The following is a 23983-nucleotide window of genomic DNA, read 5'->3' on the forward strand; positions in this document are numbered from 1 at the left end:
TGAAATGTACATATGATATATTTCTAAAATGGTTCTGTTACTGAATTTGGGCAGTATAGTAAAGCAGTCAGGACAAGTGTGCTGGCTATGGAGCCAAACAATTTGTGTTCACATCCTGCCTTCAGCCTTTACTGTGTGGCCTTGAGCATGATAATTGACCTCAGCGTGCCTCATTTTCTTCATCTGTAAAATAGAGAATATAAGTGTATTACATTATGATTGTTGTGAGGATTAAATAAAGTAACATGTAGTTTATTAGTACAAAGTCTTAATAAAGGTTAGTAATTTCTATCTTTAGTTATCTCAATAGAAAATACTTATAACTTCTTAAATCACTCTCTTATCTTGCCTCATTTGCAACATGAAAGAAAAAGGTAAATTATGTATAATATTACAACTATTATAAAACTATCAGAGAGTTAAAATAAAAAAATAATAGAAGATTAAGTAATTCAAATAATATAACTAGATTTTTATTTTTGGTAGAATAAAAAAGTTATGTGTCTAAATTGCAAGAGGAAGACTAGGACAACTGAATCTATTTCAGTTTAGGACACTGAGTATCTGAAATTATGTGAGGATTTCAAAGGCAGTGTCAACCATTAAGTGTATATTGTTGTTTTTTAAAACTTTGTTTTCACAGTAAACCTTATGGTAAAATAATGTTTTTTTGAACCTAATAATTAAAAAAATGTATTTGTAAGGTTATGTGTGCATTATTAGCTCCTGTTGTTAAATTTAAGCATCTTAATTAGTTAGAGATTGCATTTTTACTGCAAGTAAAAGAGAATATAACTAAAAAACGGCTTAAACAAAGTTTGCATTTTCCTTACATAAGAGAATTCCAGAAGCAAATACCCCAGGACAAATATAGCAGCTCTTTTTTGTTATAAAATGCCCACACCTTTCCTCATGCCCAGTCGTCTTTATCATATGGTTTGTCACCTGATAGTTATGAATAGGAGTTCTATATCCAGTATCAGGAGAGTGTTCCAAAAGAAGGATAGAACAAAGAAAGGGCAAAGAACAACTGCATGTTTCAATTATTGTTTAAAAGTGTTTTTTGAAAATCAGTATCAGTAATTCTCACTTATATCTATTTGGCCAGAACAATAAATAAAGTTCAAGTGCTAAGCTTTCTAAGAGAGAAGAGGAAAACTGATGTTTTGTGAGTAGTGTCTACCTGTCTAAATAAAAACAAATCTGGAGTCAAAGAATAGTGATTTTTATTTTATTATTTTTTATTTAAACATTAAATTTAAATGTTTATTTATTTGTTTATTTTTTATTTGTTTATTTATTTATTTATTTATTTATTTAGAGCCAGAGAGAGCAAGAGCAGGAGAGAGGCAGAGAGAAAAGGAAAGAGACAACCCCAAGCAGGCTCCATTCCGTCAGTGCAGACCCAACGCTGGGCTCAGTCTCACCAATCCTGAGATAATGAGCCGAAATCAAGAGTCAGATGCTTAACCAACTGAGCTACCCAAATGTCCTGCCATTTTTTATTTTAAGTAATTCTTTTTAAATTGCTGCTCTTTACACCAATTGCTTATTCTGAAAAAAACCAATAAATCAATGAGGTTTAACAATTTGAATATATAGAATAATTATATTTTAATAATAATAAGCAAATGTTTTCTTTAAATTTAATAGACTAAGAAAAACTCTTAAATGGTGACCTCATATATATATATATATATATATATATACACCATGGGCTGTACAGAGTAGTTAAAATAAATATCTATAGGGATATTTGGAAATCCTTCAAAACATGTTATAGAGCTATTTCTTGATAGCCTTTGGGAATAAATAAATTTCAATTCCAGATCATTTTTAAATTTACCTTTCTATCTGGTTTCTCATGAACAGAATCAAGCAAAAATACGAAACACTTTAAGATCATCACAAAGGATGTGAAGCATCATAAACCTGCCCAATGACCTTGAGATATTAAATACTTCATGCTGAATGCATGAATATATTTATTCAACACATATTTACTTTGAACCAATTAAGTATTACCCTATGCACAGTGCAATGGTAGTATTGAGATTCTATGATTCAACTTAACGTTTTGAAATGTTTTATATAATTAACTGTTTTGTGGATGATCAAAGGAAAAATAAGTTAAGTCCTTTTTTGAAAATATTTTTTCTTGTTTTATTAAAAAGCTGTCTTTGAACTGTCAGCACTAAGCTTAGTATAATTATCTTGATGATGCGAGGAAGCCCAAGCTGGTTGTAAGTCACAAGAAATGGCACAAAGCTAAAAGGAAGATGAAATCAAGTGAGTGGATAAAATATTCTTCTTTCATAGGTGGGATCTAAGAGGGGATGTACTTCACAAATATTCCTTTCAGTTTGAGAGCAATTCAAAAAAGGAAAGAGTCAAGAGCACCATTGCTTCAAAAGCTGACCTAGAATAGCTTTTCAATGTAACAGAAAGTATTCTCACTGGGGAAAGCAAAGGCTGCAATAACTACATGATTTTAACCTAGATCTGGTTCATACAAGTGCCACCTCCTGGAATGGAGCTAGTTCAAGTGGTTACATCAAGTGAAAACGTGAAGATTGTATGCATCTTTCAGAATTCTGAGTTCAAACTTCATTTGGTTGAAATAAATTGTGCTTCATCTTAATTCTTGTTTCAAGCCAGGATGCACATGCTGATTGATTTATTGCCATCAAGTGATAAATTTTCTGAACAATAATATATTCCCCCCCCACTTTAAAATAGCTTACAGGAAAAATGAACCAAGGAAAATTAATCCTATACAGAAGAATGCCATGATGAAAGTAATACAGAGAAATAAATTGTATTTCCAGATATTACACTTCTCACTCAAGATATAAGAATCCCCAAGAAGTTGGGAAAGAAGAAAATAATAAGCTCTTACTGGGTAATTAATATATTTTTTCTTTTTAAATTGTTATTATCAGTGTTATCAATGCTACAATCACTCCCATGTTCAGTGAGTTTCTCTAGGGAGAACAAATAACTGATTTGATGTTATTTATCTGACCAGCTTGTATTGGTCTAACAAATGTAATGATTTAAAATTTCTTGATCAGCCACTAGGAAACTTTACAAAGCTATCTTTAAATATACATATAAATTTATTATTATATAAACATATTTTTCTTACAAATAATTTTAACTCTTCAGTCAATGTCAAATTCCACCCCCTACCTCTGGGAAAAAAAAAAATCATGAAGAAACATATTTTTTGTTTGTGTGAATGATATGTTTGGTAAACTTATCAAACTATAATCATTCAAAACATAATCATGGGAGAGGGAAGATGGCGGCATAGGAGGACGCTGGGCTCACCGCGCGTCCTGCTGATCACTTAGATTCCACCTACACCTGCCTAAATAACCCAAAAAACTGCCAGAGGATTAGCAGAACAGAGTCTCCAGAGCCAAGGGCAGACGAAAGGCCCACGGAAGAGGGTAGGAAGGGCGGTGAGGCGGTGCGCGCTCCACGGACTGGCGGGAGGGAGCTGGGGCGGAGGGGCAGCTCGCCAGCCAAGCAGAGCCCCCGAGTCTGGCTGGCAAAAGCAGAGGGGCCTGACGGACTGTGTTCCCACAGCAAGCGCGACTTAGCATCTGGGAGGTCATAAATTAACAGCTCTGCTCAGAAAGCGGGAAGGCTGGAAGACAAAGGGAAGGAGAGCTGCTGAGCCCCCGGATGACAGAGCTCAGTTTGGTGGGGAACAAAGGCGCTCGCCAGCGCCATCTCCCTCGCCCATCCCCCAGCCAAAATCCCAAAGGGAGCCAGTTCCTGCCAGGGAACTTGCTTGCTCTGCGCAAACACCCAACTCTGTGCTTCTGCGGAGCCAAACCTCCGGCAGCGGATCTGACTCCCTCCCGCTGCCACAGAACCCCTCCTGAAGTGGATCACCTAAGGAGAAGCGAGCTAAGCCTGCCCTTCCTGCCCCCATGCACCTTGCTTACCCACCCCAGCTAATACGCCAGATCCCCAGCACCACAAGCCTGGCAGTGTGCAAGTAGCCCAGACGGGCCACGCCACCCCACAGTGAATCCTGCCCCTAGGAGAGGGGAAGACAAGGCACACACCAGTCTGACTGTGGCCCCAGTGGTGGGCTGGGGGCAGACATCAGGTCGGACTGCGGCCCCGCCCACCAACTCCAGTTATACACCACAGAACAGGGGAAGTGCCCTGCAGGTCCTCACCACTCCAGGGACTATCCCAAATGACCAAACGGAAGAATTCCCCTCAGAAGAATCTCCAGGAAATAACAGCTAATGAACTGATCAAAAAGGATTTAAATAATATAACAGAAAGTGAATTTAGAATAATAGTCATAAAATTAATCGCTGGGCTTGAAAACAGTATAGAGGACAGCAGAGAATCTCTTGCTACAGAGATCAAGGGACTAAGGAACAGTCACGAGGAGCTGAAAAGCGCTTTAAACGAAATGCAAAACAAAATGGAAACGACGACAGCTCGGCTTGAAGAGGCAGAGGAGAGAATAGGTGAACTAGAAGATAAAGTTATGGAGAAAGAGGAAGCTGAGAGAAAGAGAGATAAAAAAATCCAGGAGTATGAGGGAAAAATTAGAGAACTAAGTGATACACTAAAAAGAAATAATATACGCATAATTGGTATCCCAGAGGAGGAAGAGAGAGGGAAAGGTGCTGAAGGGGTACTTGAAGAAATTATAGCTGAGAACTTCCCTGAACTGGGGAAGGAAAAAGGCATTGAAATCCAAGAGGCACAGAGAACTCCCTTCAGACGTAACTTGAATCGATCTTCTGCACGACATATCATAGTGAAACTGGCAAAATACAAGGATAAAGAGAAAATTCTGAAAGCAGCAAGGGATAAACGTGCCCTCACATATAAAGGGAGACCTATAAGACTCGTGACTGATCTCTCTTTTGAAACTTGGCAGGCCAGAAAGGATTGGCACGAGATCTTCAGTGTGCTAAAGAGAAAAAATATGCAGCCGAGAATCCTTTATCCAGCAAGTCTGTCATTTAGAATAGAAGGAGAGATAAAGGTCTTCCCAAACAAACAAAAACTGAAGGAATTTGTCACCACTAAACCAGCCCTACAAGAGATCCTAAGGGGGATCCTGTGAGACAAAGTACCAGAGACATCACTACAAGCATAAAACATACAGACATCACAATGACTCTAAACCCATATCTTTCTATAATAACACTGAATGTAAATGGATTAAATGCACCAACCAAAAGACAGGGTATCAGAATGGATAAAAAAACAAGACCCATCTATTTGCTGTCTACAAGAGACTCATTTTAGATCTGAGGACACCTTTAGATTGAGAGTGAGGGGATGGAGAACTATTTATCATGCTCCTGGAAGCCAAAAGAAAGCTGGAGTAGCCATACTTATATCAGACAAACTAGACTTTAAATTAAAGGCTGTAACAAGAGATGAAGAAGGGCATTATATAATAATTACAGGGTCTATCCATCAGGAAGAGCTAACAATTATAAATGTCTATGTGCCGAATACTGGAGCCCCCAGATATATAAAACAATTACTCATAAACATAAGCAACCTTATTGATAAGAATGTGGTAATTGCAGGGGACTTTAACACCCCACTTACAGAAATGGATAGATCATCTAGACACACGGTCAATAAAGAAACAAGGGCCCTGAATGATACATTGGATCAGATGGACTTGACAGATATATTTAGAACTCTGCATCCCAAAGCAACAGAATATACTTTCTTCTCGAGTGCACATGGAACATTCTCCAAGATAGATCATATACTGGGTCACAAAACAGCCCTTCATAAGTGTATAAGAATTGAGATCATACCATGCATACTTTCAGACCACAATGCTATGAAGCTTGAAATCAACCACAGGAAAAAGTCTGGAAAACCTCCAAAAGCATGGAGGTTAAAGAACACCCTACTAATGAATGAGTGGGTCAACCAGGCAATTAGAGAAGAAATTTAAAAATATATGGAAACAAAGGAAAATGAAAATACAAAAATCTGAACGCTTTGGGACGCAGCGAAGGCAGTCCTGAGAGGAAAATACATTGCAATCCAGGCCTATCTCAAGAAACAAGAAAAATCCCAAATACAAAATCTAACAGCACACCTAAAGGAAATAGAAGCAGAACAGCAAAGGCAGCCTAAACCCAGCAGAAGAAGAGAAATCATAAAGATCAGAGCAGAAATAAACAATATAGAATCTAAAAAAACTGTAGAGCAGATCAACGAAACCAAGAGTTGGTTTTTTGAAAAAATAAACAAAATTGACAAACCTCTAGCCAGGCTTCTCAAAAAGAAAAGGGAGATGACCCAAATAGATAAAATCATGAATGAAAATGGAATGATTACAACCAATCCCTCAGAGATACAAACAATTATCAGGGAATACTATGAAAAATTATATGCCAGCAAATTGGACAACCTGGAAGAAATGGACAAATTTCTAAACACCCACACTCTTCCAAAACTCAATCAGGAGGAAATAGAAAGCTTGAACAGACCCATAACCAGCGAAGAAATTGAATCGGTTATCAAAAATCTCCCAACAAATAAGAGTCCAGGACCAGATGGCTTCCCAGGGGAGTTCTACCAGACGTTTAAAGCAGAGATAATACCTATCCTTCTCAAGCTATTCCAAGAAATAGAAAGGGAAGGAAAACTTCCAGACTCATTCTATGAAGCCAGTATTACTTTGATTCCTAAACCAGACAGAGACCCAGTAAAAAAAGAGAACTACAGGCCAATATCCCTGATGAACATGGATGCAAAAATTCTCAATAAGATACTAGCAAATCGAATTCAACAGCATATAAAAAGAATTATTCACCATGATCAAGTGGGATTCATTCCTGGGATGCAGGGCTGGTTCAACATTCGCAAATCAATCAACGTGATACATCACATTAATAAAAAAAAAGAGAAGAACCATATGATCCTGTCAATCGATGCAGAAAAGGCCTTTGACAAAATCCAGCACCCTTTCTTAATAAAAACCCTTGAGAAAGTCAGGATAGAAGGAACATACTTAAAGATCATAAAAGCCATTTATGAAAAGCCCACAGCTAACATCATCCTCAATGGAGAAAAACTGAGAGCTTTTTCCCTGAGATCAGGAACACGGCAGGGATGCCCACTCTCACCGCTGTTGTTTAACATAGTGCTGGAAGTTCTAGCATCAGCAATCAGACAACAAAAGGAAATCAAAGGCATCAAAATTGGCAAAGATGAAGTCAAGCTTTCGCTTTTTCCAGATGACATGATATTATACATGGAAAATCCAATAGACTCCACCAAAAGTCTGCTAGAACTTATACATGAATTAAGCAAAGTTGCAAGATACAAAATCAATGTACAGAAATCAGTTGCATTCTTATACACTAACAATGAAGCAACAGAAAGACAAATAAAGAAACTGATCCCATTCACAATTGCACCAAGAAGCATAAAATACCTAGGAATAAATCTAACCAAAGATGTAAAAGATCTGTATGCTGAAAACTATAGAAAGCTTATGAAGGTAATTGAAAAAGATATAAAGAAATGGAAAGACATTCCCTGCTCATGGATTGGAAGAATAAATATTGTCAAAATGTCAATACTACCCAAAGCTATCTACACATTTAATGCAATCCCAATCAAAATTGCACCAGCATTCTTCTCGAAACTAGAACAAGCAATCCTAAAATTCATATGGAACCACAAAAGGCCCCGAATAGCCAAAGTAATATTGAAGAAGAAGACCAAAGCAGGAGGCATCACAATCCCAGACTTTAGCCTCTACTACAAAGCTGTCATCATCAAGACAGCATGGTATTGGCATAAAAACAGACACATAGACCAATGGAATAGAATAGAAACCCCAGAACTAGACCCACAAACGTATGGCCAACTCATCTTTGACAAAGCAGGAAAGAACATCCAATGGAAAAAAGACAGTCTCTTTAACAAATGGTGCTGGGGGAACTGGACAGCAACATGCAGAAAGTTGAAACTAGACCACTTTCTCACACCATTCACAAAAATAAACTCAAAATGGATAAAGGACCTGAATGTGAGACAGGAAACCATCAAAACCTTAGAGGAAAAAGCAGGAAAAGACCTCTCTGACCTCAGCCGTAGCAATCTCTTCCTCGACACATCCCCAAAGGCAAGGGAATTAAAAGCAAAAGTGAATTACTGGGACCTTATGAAGATAAAAAGCTTCTGCACAGCAAAGGAAACAACCAACAAAACTAAAAGGCAACCAACAGAATGGGAAAAGATACTTGCAAATGACATATCGGACAAAGGGCTAGTATCCAAAATCTATAAAGAGCTCACCAAACTCCACACCCGAAAAACAAATAACCCAGTGAAGAAATGGACAGAAAACATGAATAGACACTTCTCTAAAGAAGACATCCGGATGGCCAACAGGCACATGAGAAGATGTTCAACGTCGCTCCTTATCAGGGAAATACAAATCAAAACCACACTCAGATATCACCTCATGCCAGTCAGAGTGGCCAAAATGAACAAATCAGGAGACTATAGATGCTGGAGAGGATGTGGAGAAACGGGAACCCTCTTGCACTGTTGGTGGGAATGCAAATTGGTGCAGCCGCTCTGGAAAGCAGTGTGGAGGTTCCTCAGAAAATTAAAAATAGACCTACCCTATGACCCAGCAATAGCACTGCTAGGAATTTATGCAAGGGATATAGGAGTACTGATGCATAGGGGTACTTGTACCTCAATGTTTATAGCAGCACTCTCAACAATAGCCAAATTATGGAAAGAGCCTAAATGTCCATCAACTGATGAATGGATAAAGAAATTGTGGTTTATATACACAATGGAGTACTATGTGGCAATGAGAAAGAACGAAATATGGCCCTTTGTAGCAACGTGGATGGAACTGGAGAGTGTGATGCTAAGTGAAATAAGCCATACAGGGAAAGACAGATACCATATGGTTTCACTCTTACGTGCATCCCTGAGAAACTTAACAGAAACCCATGAGGGAGGGGAAGGAAAAAAAAAAAAGAGGTTAGAGTGGGAGAGAGCCAAAGCATAAGAGACTCTTAAAAACTGAGAACAAACTGAGGGTTGATGGGGGGTGGGAGGGAGGGCAGGGTGGGTGATGGGTATTGAGGAGGGCACCTTTTGGGATGAGCACTGGGTTTTGTATGGAAACCAATTTGACAATAAATTTCATATATTAAAAAATAAAAAACATAATCATGTTTTAATTATGCTTTAGTTGGAAACATGGATTAGTGATTAAAAATAAGAAGTTTATAATATCAAAGATCGATATTAGTGAATTATTTATTCTAATCATTAACATTAAACTTGAAATCGTTATATATGCAAAACACAATATTATGCCACAAATCCACAACAGTAGGCTTTTCAATAAAGATAACATTGCTGTCACAATTATAATAAATAAATCAGTAATATGTATTATTTATTATAAAAAGCACTGAATGTACTTAGATGTTTATTTTAAAGTTATTTTTATCATTGTGGACTACCTTGACTGTAAGTCTTGCTGTTTTTATATGAGAATGACCAAGAAATAACACATGGACTATTATTTGCAGCAAAATTTAAATAGCTCCCATTTGTATTCTCGTATTTCATAAAGGTATGTTGTAATATTATGGCAATAAAGCAGAGGAGAGGAAATAACTAGAGAAATAAATGATAGATTAATGAAACCACATCAACTACTGATAAAAAATATAGGCAGAGAAACTAAGGATAGTTTTGGTTGCTTGCTTTATCTTTCTTTAGTAAGTGATTTATACCTTTATATGATATAACAAACCATCTTTATATAGAACAGGATGCAAAATTTATATACATTTTAAATAAAATATGAGTTTTCAGAGAAATTCTTTCTTTAAAAATATATTATTGGTTATACTTCACTAGACTCTTGAGGGACATGTTTATTTCAAATTGTCGTTAGTTTTGAGAGAGATAAATAATCAAGTGAAAAATACAAGTTATTTTAAAATGTAGTGTAATTGATATGCAAGTGTGGTATATTGGTAACAAGTAGTAAAGGTAAATATTTCATAGGTTTAAGGAGGGAATGGGGAGATGGCTGTGAGTGAAGAAGATTTAAAATTTATAAAGAAAATAGATGTATGGTGTTCAAAAGTCTGTTTCAGTGTTTTATAGCCATAGCTTGTAGACACACTCAAACTCCCCAAAAGCTTTCCATCTGCCATTCTGGATGCATAGATCTATGCATTCAAATAAAAGACAAGAACTGAGATAGTTAATTTTTGTTTACTTGTTACAAACCTTAGAGAAAAAATAAAACTTACATGATATGGGTGGCAGGAAGCCATGAGAATATGAGTGTGAAGGATTAGTCTTTGCCATTAATCTTATGAATAGAAGTAGAGAACAATATGGAAGAAATTCTATGCAAGGTAAAAGTCTTAGAAAAGTGAGGGTGTAAGGAGGGTACTGAATAGACCAGTAGAACAAAAGATCACTTATAATGTGGTATCAGGAGAAAAGAAGGGATTAATAAAAATAATAGGCTGTGGAAGGTGTAAAAGCTGAGTATGAACTTTAATACAGGCAATACAAAATAACTCGATGATACAAGGTTTTATTAGGAATTTTCTGGCAAATGCCAGATTGCTTCATGGAGAAAAGGACACCATTTAGAAAGCAATTTCAATATTATGAAAGTGAGGCAATGTGGGAGGATGTAAGAGGACATATTGGTTATGCAAAGATACTGGATTTTATCCAGAAAGCAATGAACTGTAATTTGCATTTTAGAAATTTCACTATGCAGTGTGGATAATATCCAGAAAGAAGACACAATTGGAGGTAGTGGGATAAATTGGGAGAATTCTGCTTGATTCAGAGAAGAAATAATTATGTTGGAGAGAAGACAATAAATTCAATAACTATTTCTGAGTTTAAATTGTCAGTACTTAACAACAAATTGAAAATGAGGCTGTTGATGGAGACGATGCAGTTAAAGGAGATTCATTGCTTTCTGGCTTGAGCAAGTGGAAACAGAGGGCCATTCTGAGATGTATCAGATAATTGGCTGGAGAAGTTTCATGGTATTGAGGGTGGCAATTAGTGACAGTTTCAGTTTACAACAAATTGGTTCCATTATCTGTGGATATCTGGATGGAGGCTGGATGACTGTCTCTTATGTTGGATATTTTGGGTCTGAGGTTAAGGAAATATTTAATATTTTTAGGGTTGGGGGATAATGTTAAAAAGAATGAGGATTTGAAGACAGAGAAAAAAGAGTAAAACAAGGGAAAGAAAGAAAGAAAGAAAGAAAGAAAGAAAGAGATGTATAAATAACATATAAAACTCAACACCCGAAAAACAAATAATCCAATTAAAAATGGGAAGGAGACATGAATAGACATTTTTCTAAAGAAAACACAGACAGCTAACAGAGACATGAAAGGATATTCATCATCACCCATCATCAGGGAAATATAAATCAAAACTAGAATGAGATGTCACCTCGCTCCTGTCAAAATGGCTAAAATAAGTAATATAAGAAACAATAGGTGCTGATGAGGAGGTAGAGAAAGGGGAATGTCCTTATGTTATTGATGGGAATGCAAACTGCTGCAGCCACTCTGGAAAACAGTTTGGAGGTTCTTCAAAAAGTTGAAAATAGAATTACACTATGATCTAGCAATTGCAGTGATAGGTATTTACCCAAAGAATACAAAAATACTAATTCAAAGGGATACAGCACCCTAACTTTTATTGCAGCACTATCTACAATAGCCAAATTACAGAAAGAACCCAAATGTCCATCGACTGATGAATGCTATTAGTCGGCCATCAAAATGAATGAAATCTTGTCATTTGCAATGACATGGATGAGGCTAGAAAGTCGTATGCTAAATGAAATAAGTCCACGAGAGAAAGACAAATGCCATAAGATTTCACTCATATGTGGAATTTAAGAAACAAAACAAATGAACATAGGGGCAAAAAAAAAAAACAACAAAAAAAAACCCCAAAAAACAAATAAGGAGGAAAACCAAGAAACAGATTCTTAGCTATAGAGAAAAACTGATACTTACTAGAGGGGAATTGGGAGGAAGGATGGGTTAAATCGGTGATGGATATTAAGGAGAGCATTTGTGTTGAGCACCGGGTATTGTATGTAAGTGTTGAATCACTAAATTCTACACCAGAAACTAATACTACACTATATGTTAGCTAGCTGAAATTTAAATAAACAACAAATTGAAAAAATAAAAATGCAAAGACAGGCCACGGAGTAGGATAAAATATTTGCAAAGGATATATATCTTAAAAGGACTATGATCCAAAATATATAGAAAACTTTTAACACTCAATGAAAAAACAACAGAGAAGTGTTTAAATATGGCCCAAAGACCTGAACAGATACCTCATCAAAAAAGATATACAGATAGCAAGAGAGCATATGAAAAGATGCTCCAAATTGTTTGCCATAGGGAAGTGCAAATTAAAACAATAGTGAGAAATCTCTACACATCTATTAGAATGGCAAAATCCAGAACACTGACAACAATAAACACTGAGAATATGGAACATTAGGAATTTTCATTCACTTTTGGTGAGAATGCATAATGGTACAGCCACTTTGGAAAGACAGTTAGGTGGTTCCTTACAAAACTAAACATACTCTTACTATTGATCCAGCAATCATGCTCTTTGGAATTCACTCAATAGAGAAGATTTATGGTCTACATTAAAATGCCCACAGATATTTATAGTAGTTTTATTCATGATTGCTAATACTTGAAAACAATTAAGATGCCCTTCAGTAGATAAATGAATAAACAGTGGTGCATACAGACAATGGAATATTTTTAGCGCTAAAAAGACGCTAAAGAAACTTACTTGCATATTATTAACTGAAAGAAGACACTCTGAAAAGGGTACATGCTATATGATTCCATTTATGACCTTCTGAAAAAGACAAAGTTATGCAGACAATGAAAAGTTCAAGGATTACTAGGAGTTAGGAAAGGGGAAAGAAGAACGAACAGGCAGAGAACAACGATTTTATGGCAGTGAAGCTATTCTGTATAGTAGTACAATGGTGGATATATATCGTTATACTTTTGTCAAAATCTATCGAATGTACCATACCAGAGTGAATTCCGATGTAAACTATAGGCTTTGAGTGATGATGTGTTAATTGAATTAATAAATATACCATTGTGGTGCTCAATGTCAATAGTAGAGGAAGTCGTTGGCAAAGTGGGGGAAGGGAGGGATACAGGAGTATATGCGAACTCTCTGTAATTTCTGCTCAATTTTGTTGTGAACCTAAACTACTCTATGAAAATAAGTTTACTAATTTAAACTCATACCATACACACATACAACTTCATGTGATATTGGTTAGTTTTATGCTCCATGTATATTTGTTTATGATAAGATTGCTTCACAAAGAAAGTTCAATAACTTGTAAGGATTCAAGAATCTGTATCTATACTTACATCTCATAAGGTAGGAAAAAAGCAGAAAGAAAAGGTAGGGTAAGGACAGAGATTAGTCAATAATTAATTGAAGATATCCATGACATTTAACTTCACGCTTTAATGGACCATGAATTTGGCTTGAAGCTTGTTAGAAATGCCCATAAAAGAGGGTATTGTGATCATTTACACATTTTACCGTGATCATAAGATTAAATATGTTCTTGGAGGAAGAACAGTTGTTCTTTAAATTCTGTGCTAACATTGCTTTGGCATAGCTGCAATGGGGCTTTGCTTCCTGGGCAAATCTTACAGCATTTTCTTCCATTTGGACTGATAAGGAATTTCATGAAAGCAATTCTTCAGGAGTGGTGGGGTGGAGCAAGAAAATGCAACCTAGTTACTCTTTGTTGATTTTATGTAACATAGCAGCAGACACAAGGAAATGTATCCTATTTGAAGGACTCAGTATACAGATCTGACAATGAAACAAATATGTGCTCAACCAAAGTTTCCAGTGTAATTCTGTTGAACACAAAATGTCTCTGCATATAGTCATCCAGGCATTCAGAGATGATGAATGACTTTAGCTTGTCTTAAGCTTCTACACCCTAGGTTGCATATGCATGCTGTCCATCAGAGAGGAATTCATGCAGTGAGACATGGAAAGAGAAGAGTAGACTAGGGCAAAGGAGATCAGTGTGCTTCAAGCTGAAATGTTTTTACAATTCCTTTATTTTTTTTGTGACCTAGTTTACCTATACGGCTTTTTGGAAAAGTGCTCTTTGTTTATATCAAATTGTAAAAGTATTGTAAGTTATAAAACACTCAAACAATTTTACATGTAAAAATATATGTCAGGTATAGATTTGAGTCCATTAGCCAATTCACTTACTTTGAATAGGATTATAATAAACTGTGGCAAGTAAATAAGATAGAGAAAGCAAAATATGCTGTGATGCACATGTAAGTGTTCTGTGAAGAAATATTTCAGTGCTTAATTGTAACCTCAAATTTCATTTCATATAAGAAAACAGAATTTCTCGCTAACATACATTTTCAATTCATTTTCTTATTTTACTATCTTTCTGAGTAGCTTGACCACAAATAAGAATAAATAAATAACTTCTGCCTTAAGAAACACACACAGATAGTTACAGTATATTAAGAATTAGAAATCTTAGAACATCATAAACTTGATAATGTAAAGATCAGTCTTGCTAACGACATGTCACTACTGCATGATATTATTTTGGCCAGTACAGATTTTAAGTTCAAATGCCAATATGGTCCAAGCAGATATCCCAACTGGTAAATTTGGACAGCTGAGATCTGTGGTGACAAATAAAGCAATGCCATCAGTCATTGGTGTCCTGAAATAAACATGAACCTGAGTTATGCATATCTCCTGAATTCTGGAGAAGTACAAAGCAAACTGATTCCATCCATGTTCTGGATACACACACACACACACACACACACACGTACACATATACATATATATATACATACACATATACATACATACGTATATATACATACACAGGATATTTTATACATTTGAAAAATAAACTATTTTTTTCATTCTTACCAACAGTGAACGAGGGGTTCTTTTTCTCCAAATCTTTGACAGATGAATGGATAAAGGTGAATGGATCAAGATCTGGAATATTATTCAATTATAAAAAGGATGAAATCTTGTCATTTGCAACAACATGGGTGGATCTAGAAAGTATCATGCTAACTGAAATAAGTCAGTCAGAAAAAGATGCCACATGATTTCACTAATATGTGGAATTTAAAAAATAAAACAAGTGAATAAAGGGAAAAAAAGCCAAACCAAAAAACAGACGCTTAACTATAAAGAATAAACATATAGTACCACAGGGGAGGTGGGTGGGGTGATGGGTGAAATAGGTGAAGGGAATTAACAGTATAGTTATCTTGAGCACTGAGTAATGTATGGAATTGTTGAATCACTATATTGTACACATGAAACTAATCTAAAATTTTATATTAATTACAGTGGAATTAAAATTTTTAAAAAGGTAAATTATTTTTATTAATAAGCAAAATTTTAATATTGGCATAATTATATGTTGAATAAATTGCTATTTAAAATATAGAAAAATGATATTGTCAATAAATAACTAAAATAGTTTTTCTTTCACTTTTAAGAATATTCACATTTTAAAATTTTATATAATATTATTTCATTGTTGAAAATACTGACAAATACATATGTAAATTAAAAACATGCAGATCCACCAAAAAGAAAACCAGTATTAGAATTTTGGTGAATTCCCTTCCTGATATTTTATTTGAATTCCATGTAACTAATAGAAAAATTAGGATAACATATCATTTGTAGTTCTATGATCTGCCTTGTGACTATTATAACGTAACAATTTTTATACCATTAAAGTCTTTAAATATTTACTTTTAAATGGCTACGTGATATGCATCATATAATTGCACCATAGCTAATCAAGCAAAACTCCTAGTGTTAGGTATGTGTAATGCTCCTAACTTTTTCACTATTATGAAAAATTCTGTCTATATTAAAAAAACACAAATATATAGGGACATCCGGGCGGCTGAGTCAGTTAAGCATCTGACTTTAGCTCAGGTCATGACTCACAGTTTGTGAGTTCGAGCCCCACGTTGGGCTCTGTCTGTGCTGACAGCTCAGAGCCTGGTGCCTGCTTTATATTCTGTGTGTGTGTCTCTCTCTCTCTCTCAAAAAAAAAAAAAAAAAAAAAAAAACCCAAAACTATATATATATATGTGTATATATATATATATATACACACATATATATACATATATATATATATATATGTATATATATATATGTATTCTTCTTACTGCCAGAAGACTTACTACCAGTATGTAAAAATTTCTATCTCTGCACAAACTTATCAGCTATTAATAGAAGACAAAATTTTGTCAATTTGATTGATAAAAATAACATGAAATCTCTATTCTTGATTGTTTTCTGGTAGGTATAAGCATATTTTGCTGTTTGCTGACAATTTTTTTTCTCCCACCAATATATTTTTTTAGATTTATTCAACTTTTTAATGGGAAGAAAGTGACTGGTTATAAAAATTCAAGGACTCATGTATTAAGGATAATAATCCTTCTCTAGCATAACTACTGCAACTATTTTCCTATATCTTCATTCTTTAATATTGTTTATTAAAGGAATGTATAAGAGATTGTAAATGTCCAATATTTATAAATCTATGTAATTTTGCAACATTTAGTAATATTGAAAAAAGGAAAAAGCTAAGATATTTATTTGTATATGCCTTAGATATATAATCATCTTTCTATGGTTTTACTCTCACTTTTTAATAAATTCTATTTCTTGTGTCAAATTAAGAATGGGAAGTCTTTAAATTCTTCTGTCTAGACAGAGTAGATAACAGGATTGGCTTAATAGCAAACTAAGTAAAGTTAGGCAAATTAACATTTTTCAGATTTGAATATAGAACTGAGGAGAAACTGCCAAATGTAATTATGAAGATTTCTTTAAGTAATCCTCTTCTCACTTCCCTAAATATGATTGAATGTGTGCTGTTGTATTCTGTAAATTCTTTGTAACAAAAATATATCTTCATTCTAGCCCCAATAGATACTCCTGTTGTATACTTCAATATTAAATTGGATCATAATAAAAATAGCTCCATCAATATTTATAAAGAAGAATTTTAAGTGATCTTTAGTCCAAGTAGGAGAGTAGAAAATGACTTTAGCAGTCAAAAATCGCCTTTAACTGGTCCCAGAGGAATGAGCATACACTTGTGTTTGTAGAAGAATCCAATTATGTTGCAGACATGCATTTTTTTGATTGTGGATTTGCAGTTGGGAACTTTGGAAGTTGGAAGATTAATTGATACAATGTCATGTTAGCTATAACCACAGTATAAACCAGAGTTTTAAATGGGTGCCTCCTATGTATTTTATTCAAATATGTGCATCAAGATCATCCAAAATACAAGATTGCATCACTGAAATGGGTTTTCTTGAATAATATGTGAGATATTTCCATGGTATCCAATTTAAAAATAAATCACTTTACACATCTTAACCTTTGTCTGCTGAGGACTGCATTTTTGATACTGAGCAAGAGACCTGGATAAATAAGCAATTAAGGTGGGGTATAAGCAACACAAGAATGTGGGATTCCTGGGAAGAGAAAGGCTAGGTGATGAGTTATTACTATTCTATTTCCATTCATATCATAAAAGTGTATTGTTTAAATAACTAATCCAAATTGTTTTTGTATCAATCTGAAGAATAATGTATGCTTAGTCTCATTTTGAGATCTAGAACACTTGATACATGTTAGTACTTCATTTAACTTTGAATAATATTACCTTTAATTTAAACAGTAGGTCTTATATAAACACATAATATTCATTAAGAAAAGAATTATAAATTTTGAACCAAACTGAGAAGCTTCCTGACCTTTTTATGTTTTATACATCTAACCATGGAATATCAGTGGATAAATTATCATTACAGGAAGCAAGAAAGGATCACTGACAAATCATTTCCATGAAAAAAGTTACGAGTGATTAATTATTAATGATTAAAACCAATATAATCATGAAATATATCACAATGGATGATTTAATTTAACACTGAGTGATAGAAAGATGATGAAATAGAGTCAGGTAAATTAGAATCAAGTAGATATAAATTAGGATCTAAGAAATAAAGGTCGAAGATATTAGAAAAAATTGCCAACTTTATTTACATGAAACATTCCTGGGACTATCTCATTCAGGCTAGCTGAAGGAAGAAATAAACCTATAGAAGCAGAATTGATCCTAACTGGTAGGAGTTAAAAGTAGAGAAATGTTTCTTAGGGAAGAATGAGAGCAATAGATGGCACCTGACACATATTAGGAGTTTAATAAATGGTAAATAAAATTTAAGACTGAAAATAGGTGGAGAAATGAGGATCAAACGTCATCTGCTTCTGATAGGTGTTTATTGAATGTCAAATTTAAAATAGCTACTCAAAAACTAAGATATTTTAATCAATTAATCGACACCTAATTTGATATTTATATCTTGCTAAGTACAAATTAAGCACCTGTACATACTCCTGAAGGTTAATACATTCATATGAATGCAGTTACAATTTTAGTATTTATGAAATTCTAAGTTAATTAAATGGTACAAAGAGTAATTCACTGCATATATTTAAATGGGTCTTTCTATGTATTGCTATGACTCTTTTCTTTACCCATTATTTTTTATTTATTTAAAGTTTTAATGTTTATTTTTGAGACAGAGACAGAGCATGAGCAGCGGAAGGGCAGAGAGAGAGGGAGACACAGAATCTGAAGTAGGCTCTGGGCTCTGAGCCATCAGCACGGAGCCTGAACATGGGGCACAAACCCACCAACCGTGAGATCATGACCTGAGCCGAAGTCGGACACTTAACTGACTGAGCCACCCAAGCGCCCCTTACCCGTAATTTAAAAAAAAACATTTCCTCTGGGTACATTTGCACAAAAAATAATCACACTCACTGGAAAAATCATAAAATTGAAATTAGAAGTTGCTTGATATTCAGTGTAAAAAAAATTGGACTGGAAAAATCTTCATTTAAATATTGAGAAAGTTAAAATTTGAAATACAATATTGTACTTCACTTAAAACATCCATACTAAAGGGTAATGAGTCTGAATGTGCATAAATTTATAATTTTATTTATCAGTTACTCTTAAACAGACAATTACCAATATTTTAGGAGTACCAGATGTCATTTAACTTTGGCATGAGTAAGTTTTATGTAAAAATATTATTAAAGCCACGAGGTGGCAGAGAAGCAAAAATAAATGACCTGAATCAATTTAAAATTATATATGAGTAAATTATGGAAATAGCCCACATGTCCATTGACTGATTTTATATATATATATACATATACATATACACATATACATATATATGTACACACATATATATACATATAAATATTAGTCAATTGTATTACTCATTTGTAATATTACTCAATTGTAAATTGAATATCACTCAATTGTAAAATAGAAGGAAATCTTGCCATTTGCAATGACATGGATGGAACTAGGGAGTATTTTGCTATGTGACATAATTCAGTCAGAGAAAGACAAACACCATGTGATTTCACTCATATGTGGAATTTAAGAAACAAAGCAAATGAGGAAAAGGACAAAACAAAAAGAGAGAGAGAGACACACACACACACACACAGAGGCAAACCAAGAAACAGACTCTTTTTTTTTTTAATTTTTTTTTTTAATGTTTATTTATTTTTGAGACAGAGAGAGAGCATGAACGGGGGAGGGGCAGAGAGAGAGAGGGAGACACAGGATCCGAAGCAGGCTCCAGGCTCTGAGCCATCAGCCCAGAGCCCGACGCGGGGCTCGAACTCACGGACCGTGAGATCGTGACCTGAGCTGAAGTTGGACGCTCAACCGACTGAGCCACCCAGGCACCCAAGAAACAGACTCTTAATGAGAGAGAACAAACTAATGGTTGGTTACCAGAGGGGAGGTGGTTGGGTGGGATGGGTGAAATGGGTGATGGAAAGATTAAGGAGTGTACTTGTGATGAGCACTGGGTGTTGCATGGACATGTTGAATCACTATATTGTAAACCTGAAATTAATATTACGCTGTAAGTTAACTAACTGGAATTTAAATAATGTTTTAAAAAGAAACAAATAAGGAGATGAACATTTATTGAGTGCCTAGTATATTCCAGAAAATGTGCTGTGTGTTTTCACACTATTTAATTTTCCAAAATATCCTGGTATTTTTATCCTTGCTTGTTCAGTAAATGAATACCTTTTGATGAGTTAAAGGAATGAATTGTGATTCTCTCTTTTACAGTGAAGAAACTGAAATTCAGGATGATTAACATATTTTCTAAGAGTATGCAGCTAGGAAGTGACAAAAGTGTTTAATCTTAGTTACACAACTTATATTTTTACCATCACCTCATCCTATATTTTAGTATGATAGAAGTCAAATTATTCCTGAATTGAAAGAAATCTTTCCTAACTTTCAGAGGCTATATATGACTAATTACATCCATCAAATAAATTTAAGCTGCCCAGAGTCAGTTCATTCACCCTGGGGATTCTGAGATACAACTATTTAGACAAAAATTTCTACTGCAGCTCCATCAAGGTTTTGTCTGTTTCAGGACAGATAAAGAAATCATTCACAAACAGCAACATTTTAATTACAATAGACCTAAATCTAAGCGAATCTGAGGATTAGGTCAGGGATATCCCATAAACTCAAAAGCTATCACTATATAAAACAAATTTCCAGAGAAAGTTCACAGTTCTCATATTATGAGTATTTCTTTATTCCATGACTTTTTACTCTTAGTGGTTAGTGGAAGTTAAAATAACTAGATATAAAGTAATCAGAGAAAAGTTTAGGAAGATTATCCTGGAATGAAACAGAAAGAAAATTGAGAAGATTTAAGTCTAAAATATTTAGGCTTATTGTCAAATATATCTCTATAGAGGTTGGACCAAAATGGTCCTAACTGAAATGTCTGGAAATGTTTGGTGAGCATAGTGTGACATATAAAGTTGTTAAATCACTATTTTGTACACCTGAAACTAATGAAACATTGTGTGCCAAGTCTACTAAATTTTCTTATTTATGTACTTATTTTTATTTTTTATGAGAATGCTTGTTTCCTTAAAGCTTTGCCAACTGGATATTAAATCACATGATTTTTGGTTTTGTTTGTGGTTTTGTTGTCCCCCCCTCCAGTCTGATAGATATGAAAGGTATGTCAGTTTAGTTTTGAATTACTTGTATTACAAGTTAGGTCTAGCCTCTTTTCTTATGTTTACAGGCCAAATATATAGCTTTCTTTGTAAATCATCTGTTCACGAACTGGCAATATTTAATAATTCTATATATACATTTATCCTTTAACCAATTAATCCTTTTCTATAAATGTATTGTTTACAATACAGTACTATTTAACCTTGTATGTAAAGTTCCAGCTATTTCAATAAGACAAGGAAAAGAAATGCATGTATATGTATGTATACATATGTTTGCGTGTATCTCTAGAAAAGAAGAAATAAAACTTCCTTAAAAAATATCCATTGGATATTCTTTTTTTTTTAATTTTTAATGTTTTATTATTTATTTTTGAGAGAGAAAGAGCATGAGTGGAGGAGGACAGAGAGAGAGAGGGAGACACAGAATCTGAAGCAGGCTCTAGGGTCTGATCTGTCAGCACAGAGCCGAACACGGGGCTCAAACCCACAAGCCGTGAGACCATGACCTGAGCCAAACTCAGACACTTAACTGACTGAACCACCCAGGTGCCTCCCATTGGATATTCTGAAACAATCACTCTTCTTCCCAAAAGTCAGAAGAATATTCCTGGAACTAATAAGCAGGTATAGCAGGGTTTTAAGATACAAAGTTAATATAGAAATTATTTTCCTGTATACCATCAATGAATTATTGTAATTGAAAATTAAAAGAAAATACCATTTATTGTGGCCTCAAAAAGTAAGCACAAATCTAACCAAATACATAGAGAATCTATATATGAAAAACTATACAGTGCTTATGAAATAAACCAAAGAAGTTTGAAGTAAATGGAGAGACATTCTATGTTTATGAATTGGAAGACTCAATAATTTTTAAGATGTGAATTTCTTCCCATCTTAATCAGTACATTCAATGAATTTTCCATAAAAATTTCAACAAGGTATTTTGCAGATATCAACAAATTGATTCTAAGATTTGTATGGAGAGACAAAGACGTAGAATAGACAAAATAACAGTGAAGAAGAACAAAGTTGAAGACTTACACTACCTGATTTCAAGACATAACATATGACTACAGTAATCAAGACTGTGGTATTTATTGATGAAGAAATAAACACATAGATCAATTCAACAGAATAGAAAACATAGAAACATATTCTCACAAATACAATAAACTAGTATTTGAAAAAAGAGAAAAGGCACATCAGTGGGGAAATCATATTCTTTTCAACAAATAGTCCTAGGAAAATTGGACATGCATATGAAAATAAATGAAACTGTATACAGAACTTACAACCTTCACACACACATAAAAATAAAAAATAGACCTAAATATAAAATGCAAAACTATAAATCTTCTATAATAAAAGAGGGGAAAATTTATGAGACCTTGGGTTTGGTCATGAGTTACTATATGTAAGAACAAAAGCATAATATGTAAAATAATTGAAGTTATTAATTTAATAAATATAAAATAAAAGAGTCTTATCTGCAAAAGACACTGGAAATAGGATGAAAATGTAGGCCGCAGACTGGGACAAAATATTTGTAAAGCACATATCTGATAAAGGACTTGGTTCCAAACTATATAAAAAATTTTTTTAACTGAACAATAAGAAAACAGATAACCTAATTAAAAATGGGCAAAAAAAAACCAGACAGTCCACCACATAGAATATACAGATAGAAAATTGCATGTGAGAAGATAAATTTAAATATAAATGAGACACTACCAACACTTGTAAATATGTCTAAAATCCAAATGTAACATACTAATATGAGATGTTAATAAGGAGCAAAACTTTGGTGTGTGGTATATAGGAACTCTCTATACTATCTTTGCAATTTTTTATAAATCTGGATCTACTGCTGTAAAATAAAACATTTATTTAAAAAATGGAAAAAAGGTAAATATTCATGCTTGAGAGGTTAGCCAAATAAAGTAGGGTACCTCAACACAATAGAGTACTATACAATTATAAAATAGAATACAGAAGATATCTTTAAATTAATATTGAGTTATTTTTAAGATATATTAGTAGATGGTGTAAAGATAGAAACTTGCCAGTAGAAAGTATTCTAGAATATTGTTCTTTCAAAAATATTTTAGCACTAATAATTTTTTGGGGAAATAGCAATTCCAAAATGACTAACATATCCAAAAAGAAAATTGAAGGTACAGTGCAGATCAAAAGACTATGGAGGTACAAATGGAAGGTTTGTTTACATTTTTATATTTACTTTTTAAAAATTTTAACTGTTTATATATTTATTTTAGGAGAGAGAGAACACAAACAGTGGGGAGGGGTAGAAAGAGAAAGGGAGAGTGAATTCCAAGCAAGCTGTGTGCTGTCATCTCAGAGCCTGACGCGGGGCTCAATCTCAAGACTGTGAGATCATGACCTGAGCCGAAATCGGGAGTCAGATGCTTAACCAACTGAGACACCAAGGTGCCCCAGAATGTTTATTTTTAAAGACAATCCCTTAAACATTCCCATTCTTCAAATTATTCACTGTTGGTTATACATTTGCATATCTCAATTGCATAAGATTTGTGGAAAACAAATGTGATATAATAGAAAACATTAAGAAAATAGGCATCAGCATATTCACATGGATTTATTTATGTAGAAACCAATGTTTTATGATCATAGGCTGTATTGTACGATTTTTCTTTATTCTTTC

Source organism: Panthera onca, chromosome C2 (genome assembly GCF_046562875.1).
Source record: "Panthera onca isolate mPanOnc1 chromosome C2, mPanOnc1 haplotype 2, whole genome shotgun sequence".
Lineage (NCBI taxonomy): Eukaryota > Metazoa > Chordata > Mammalia > Carnivora > Felidae > Panthera > Panthera onca.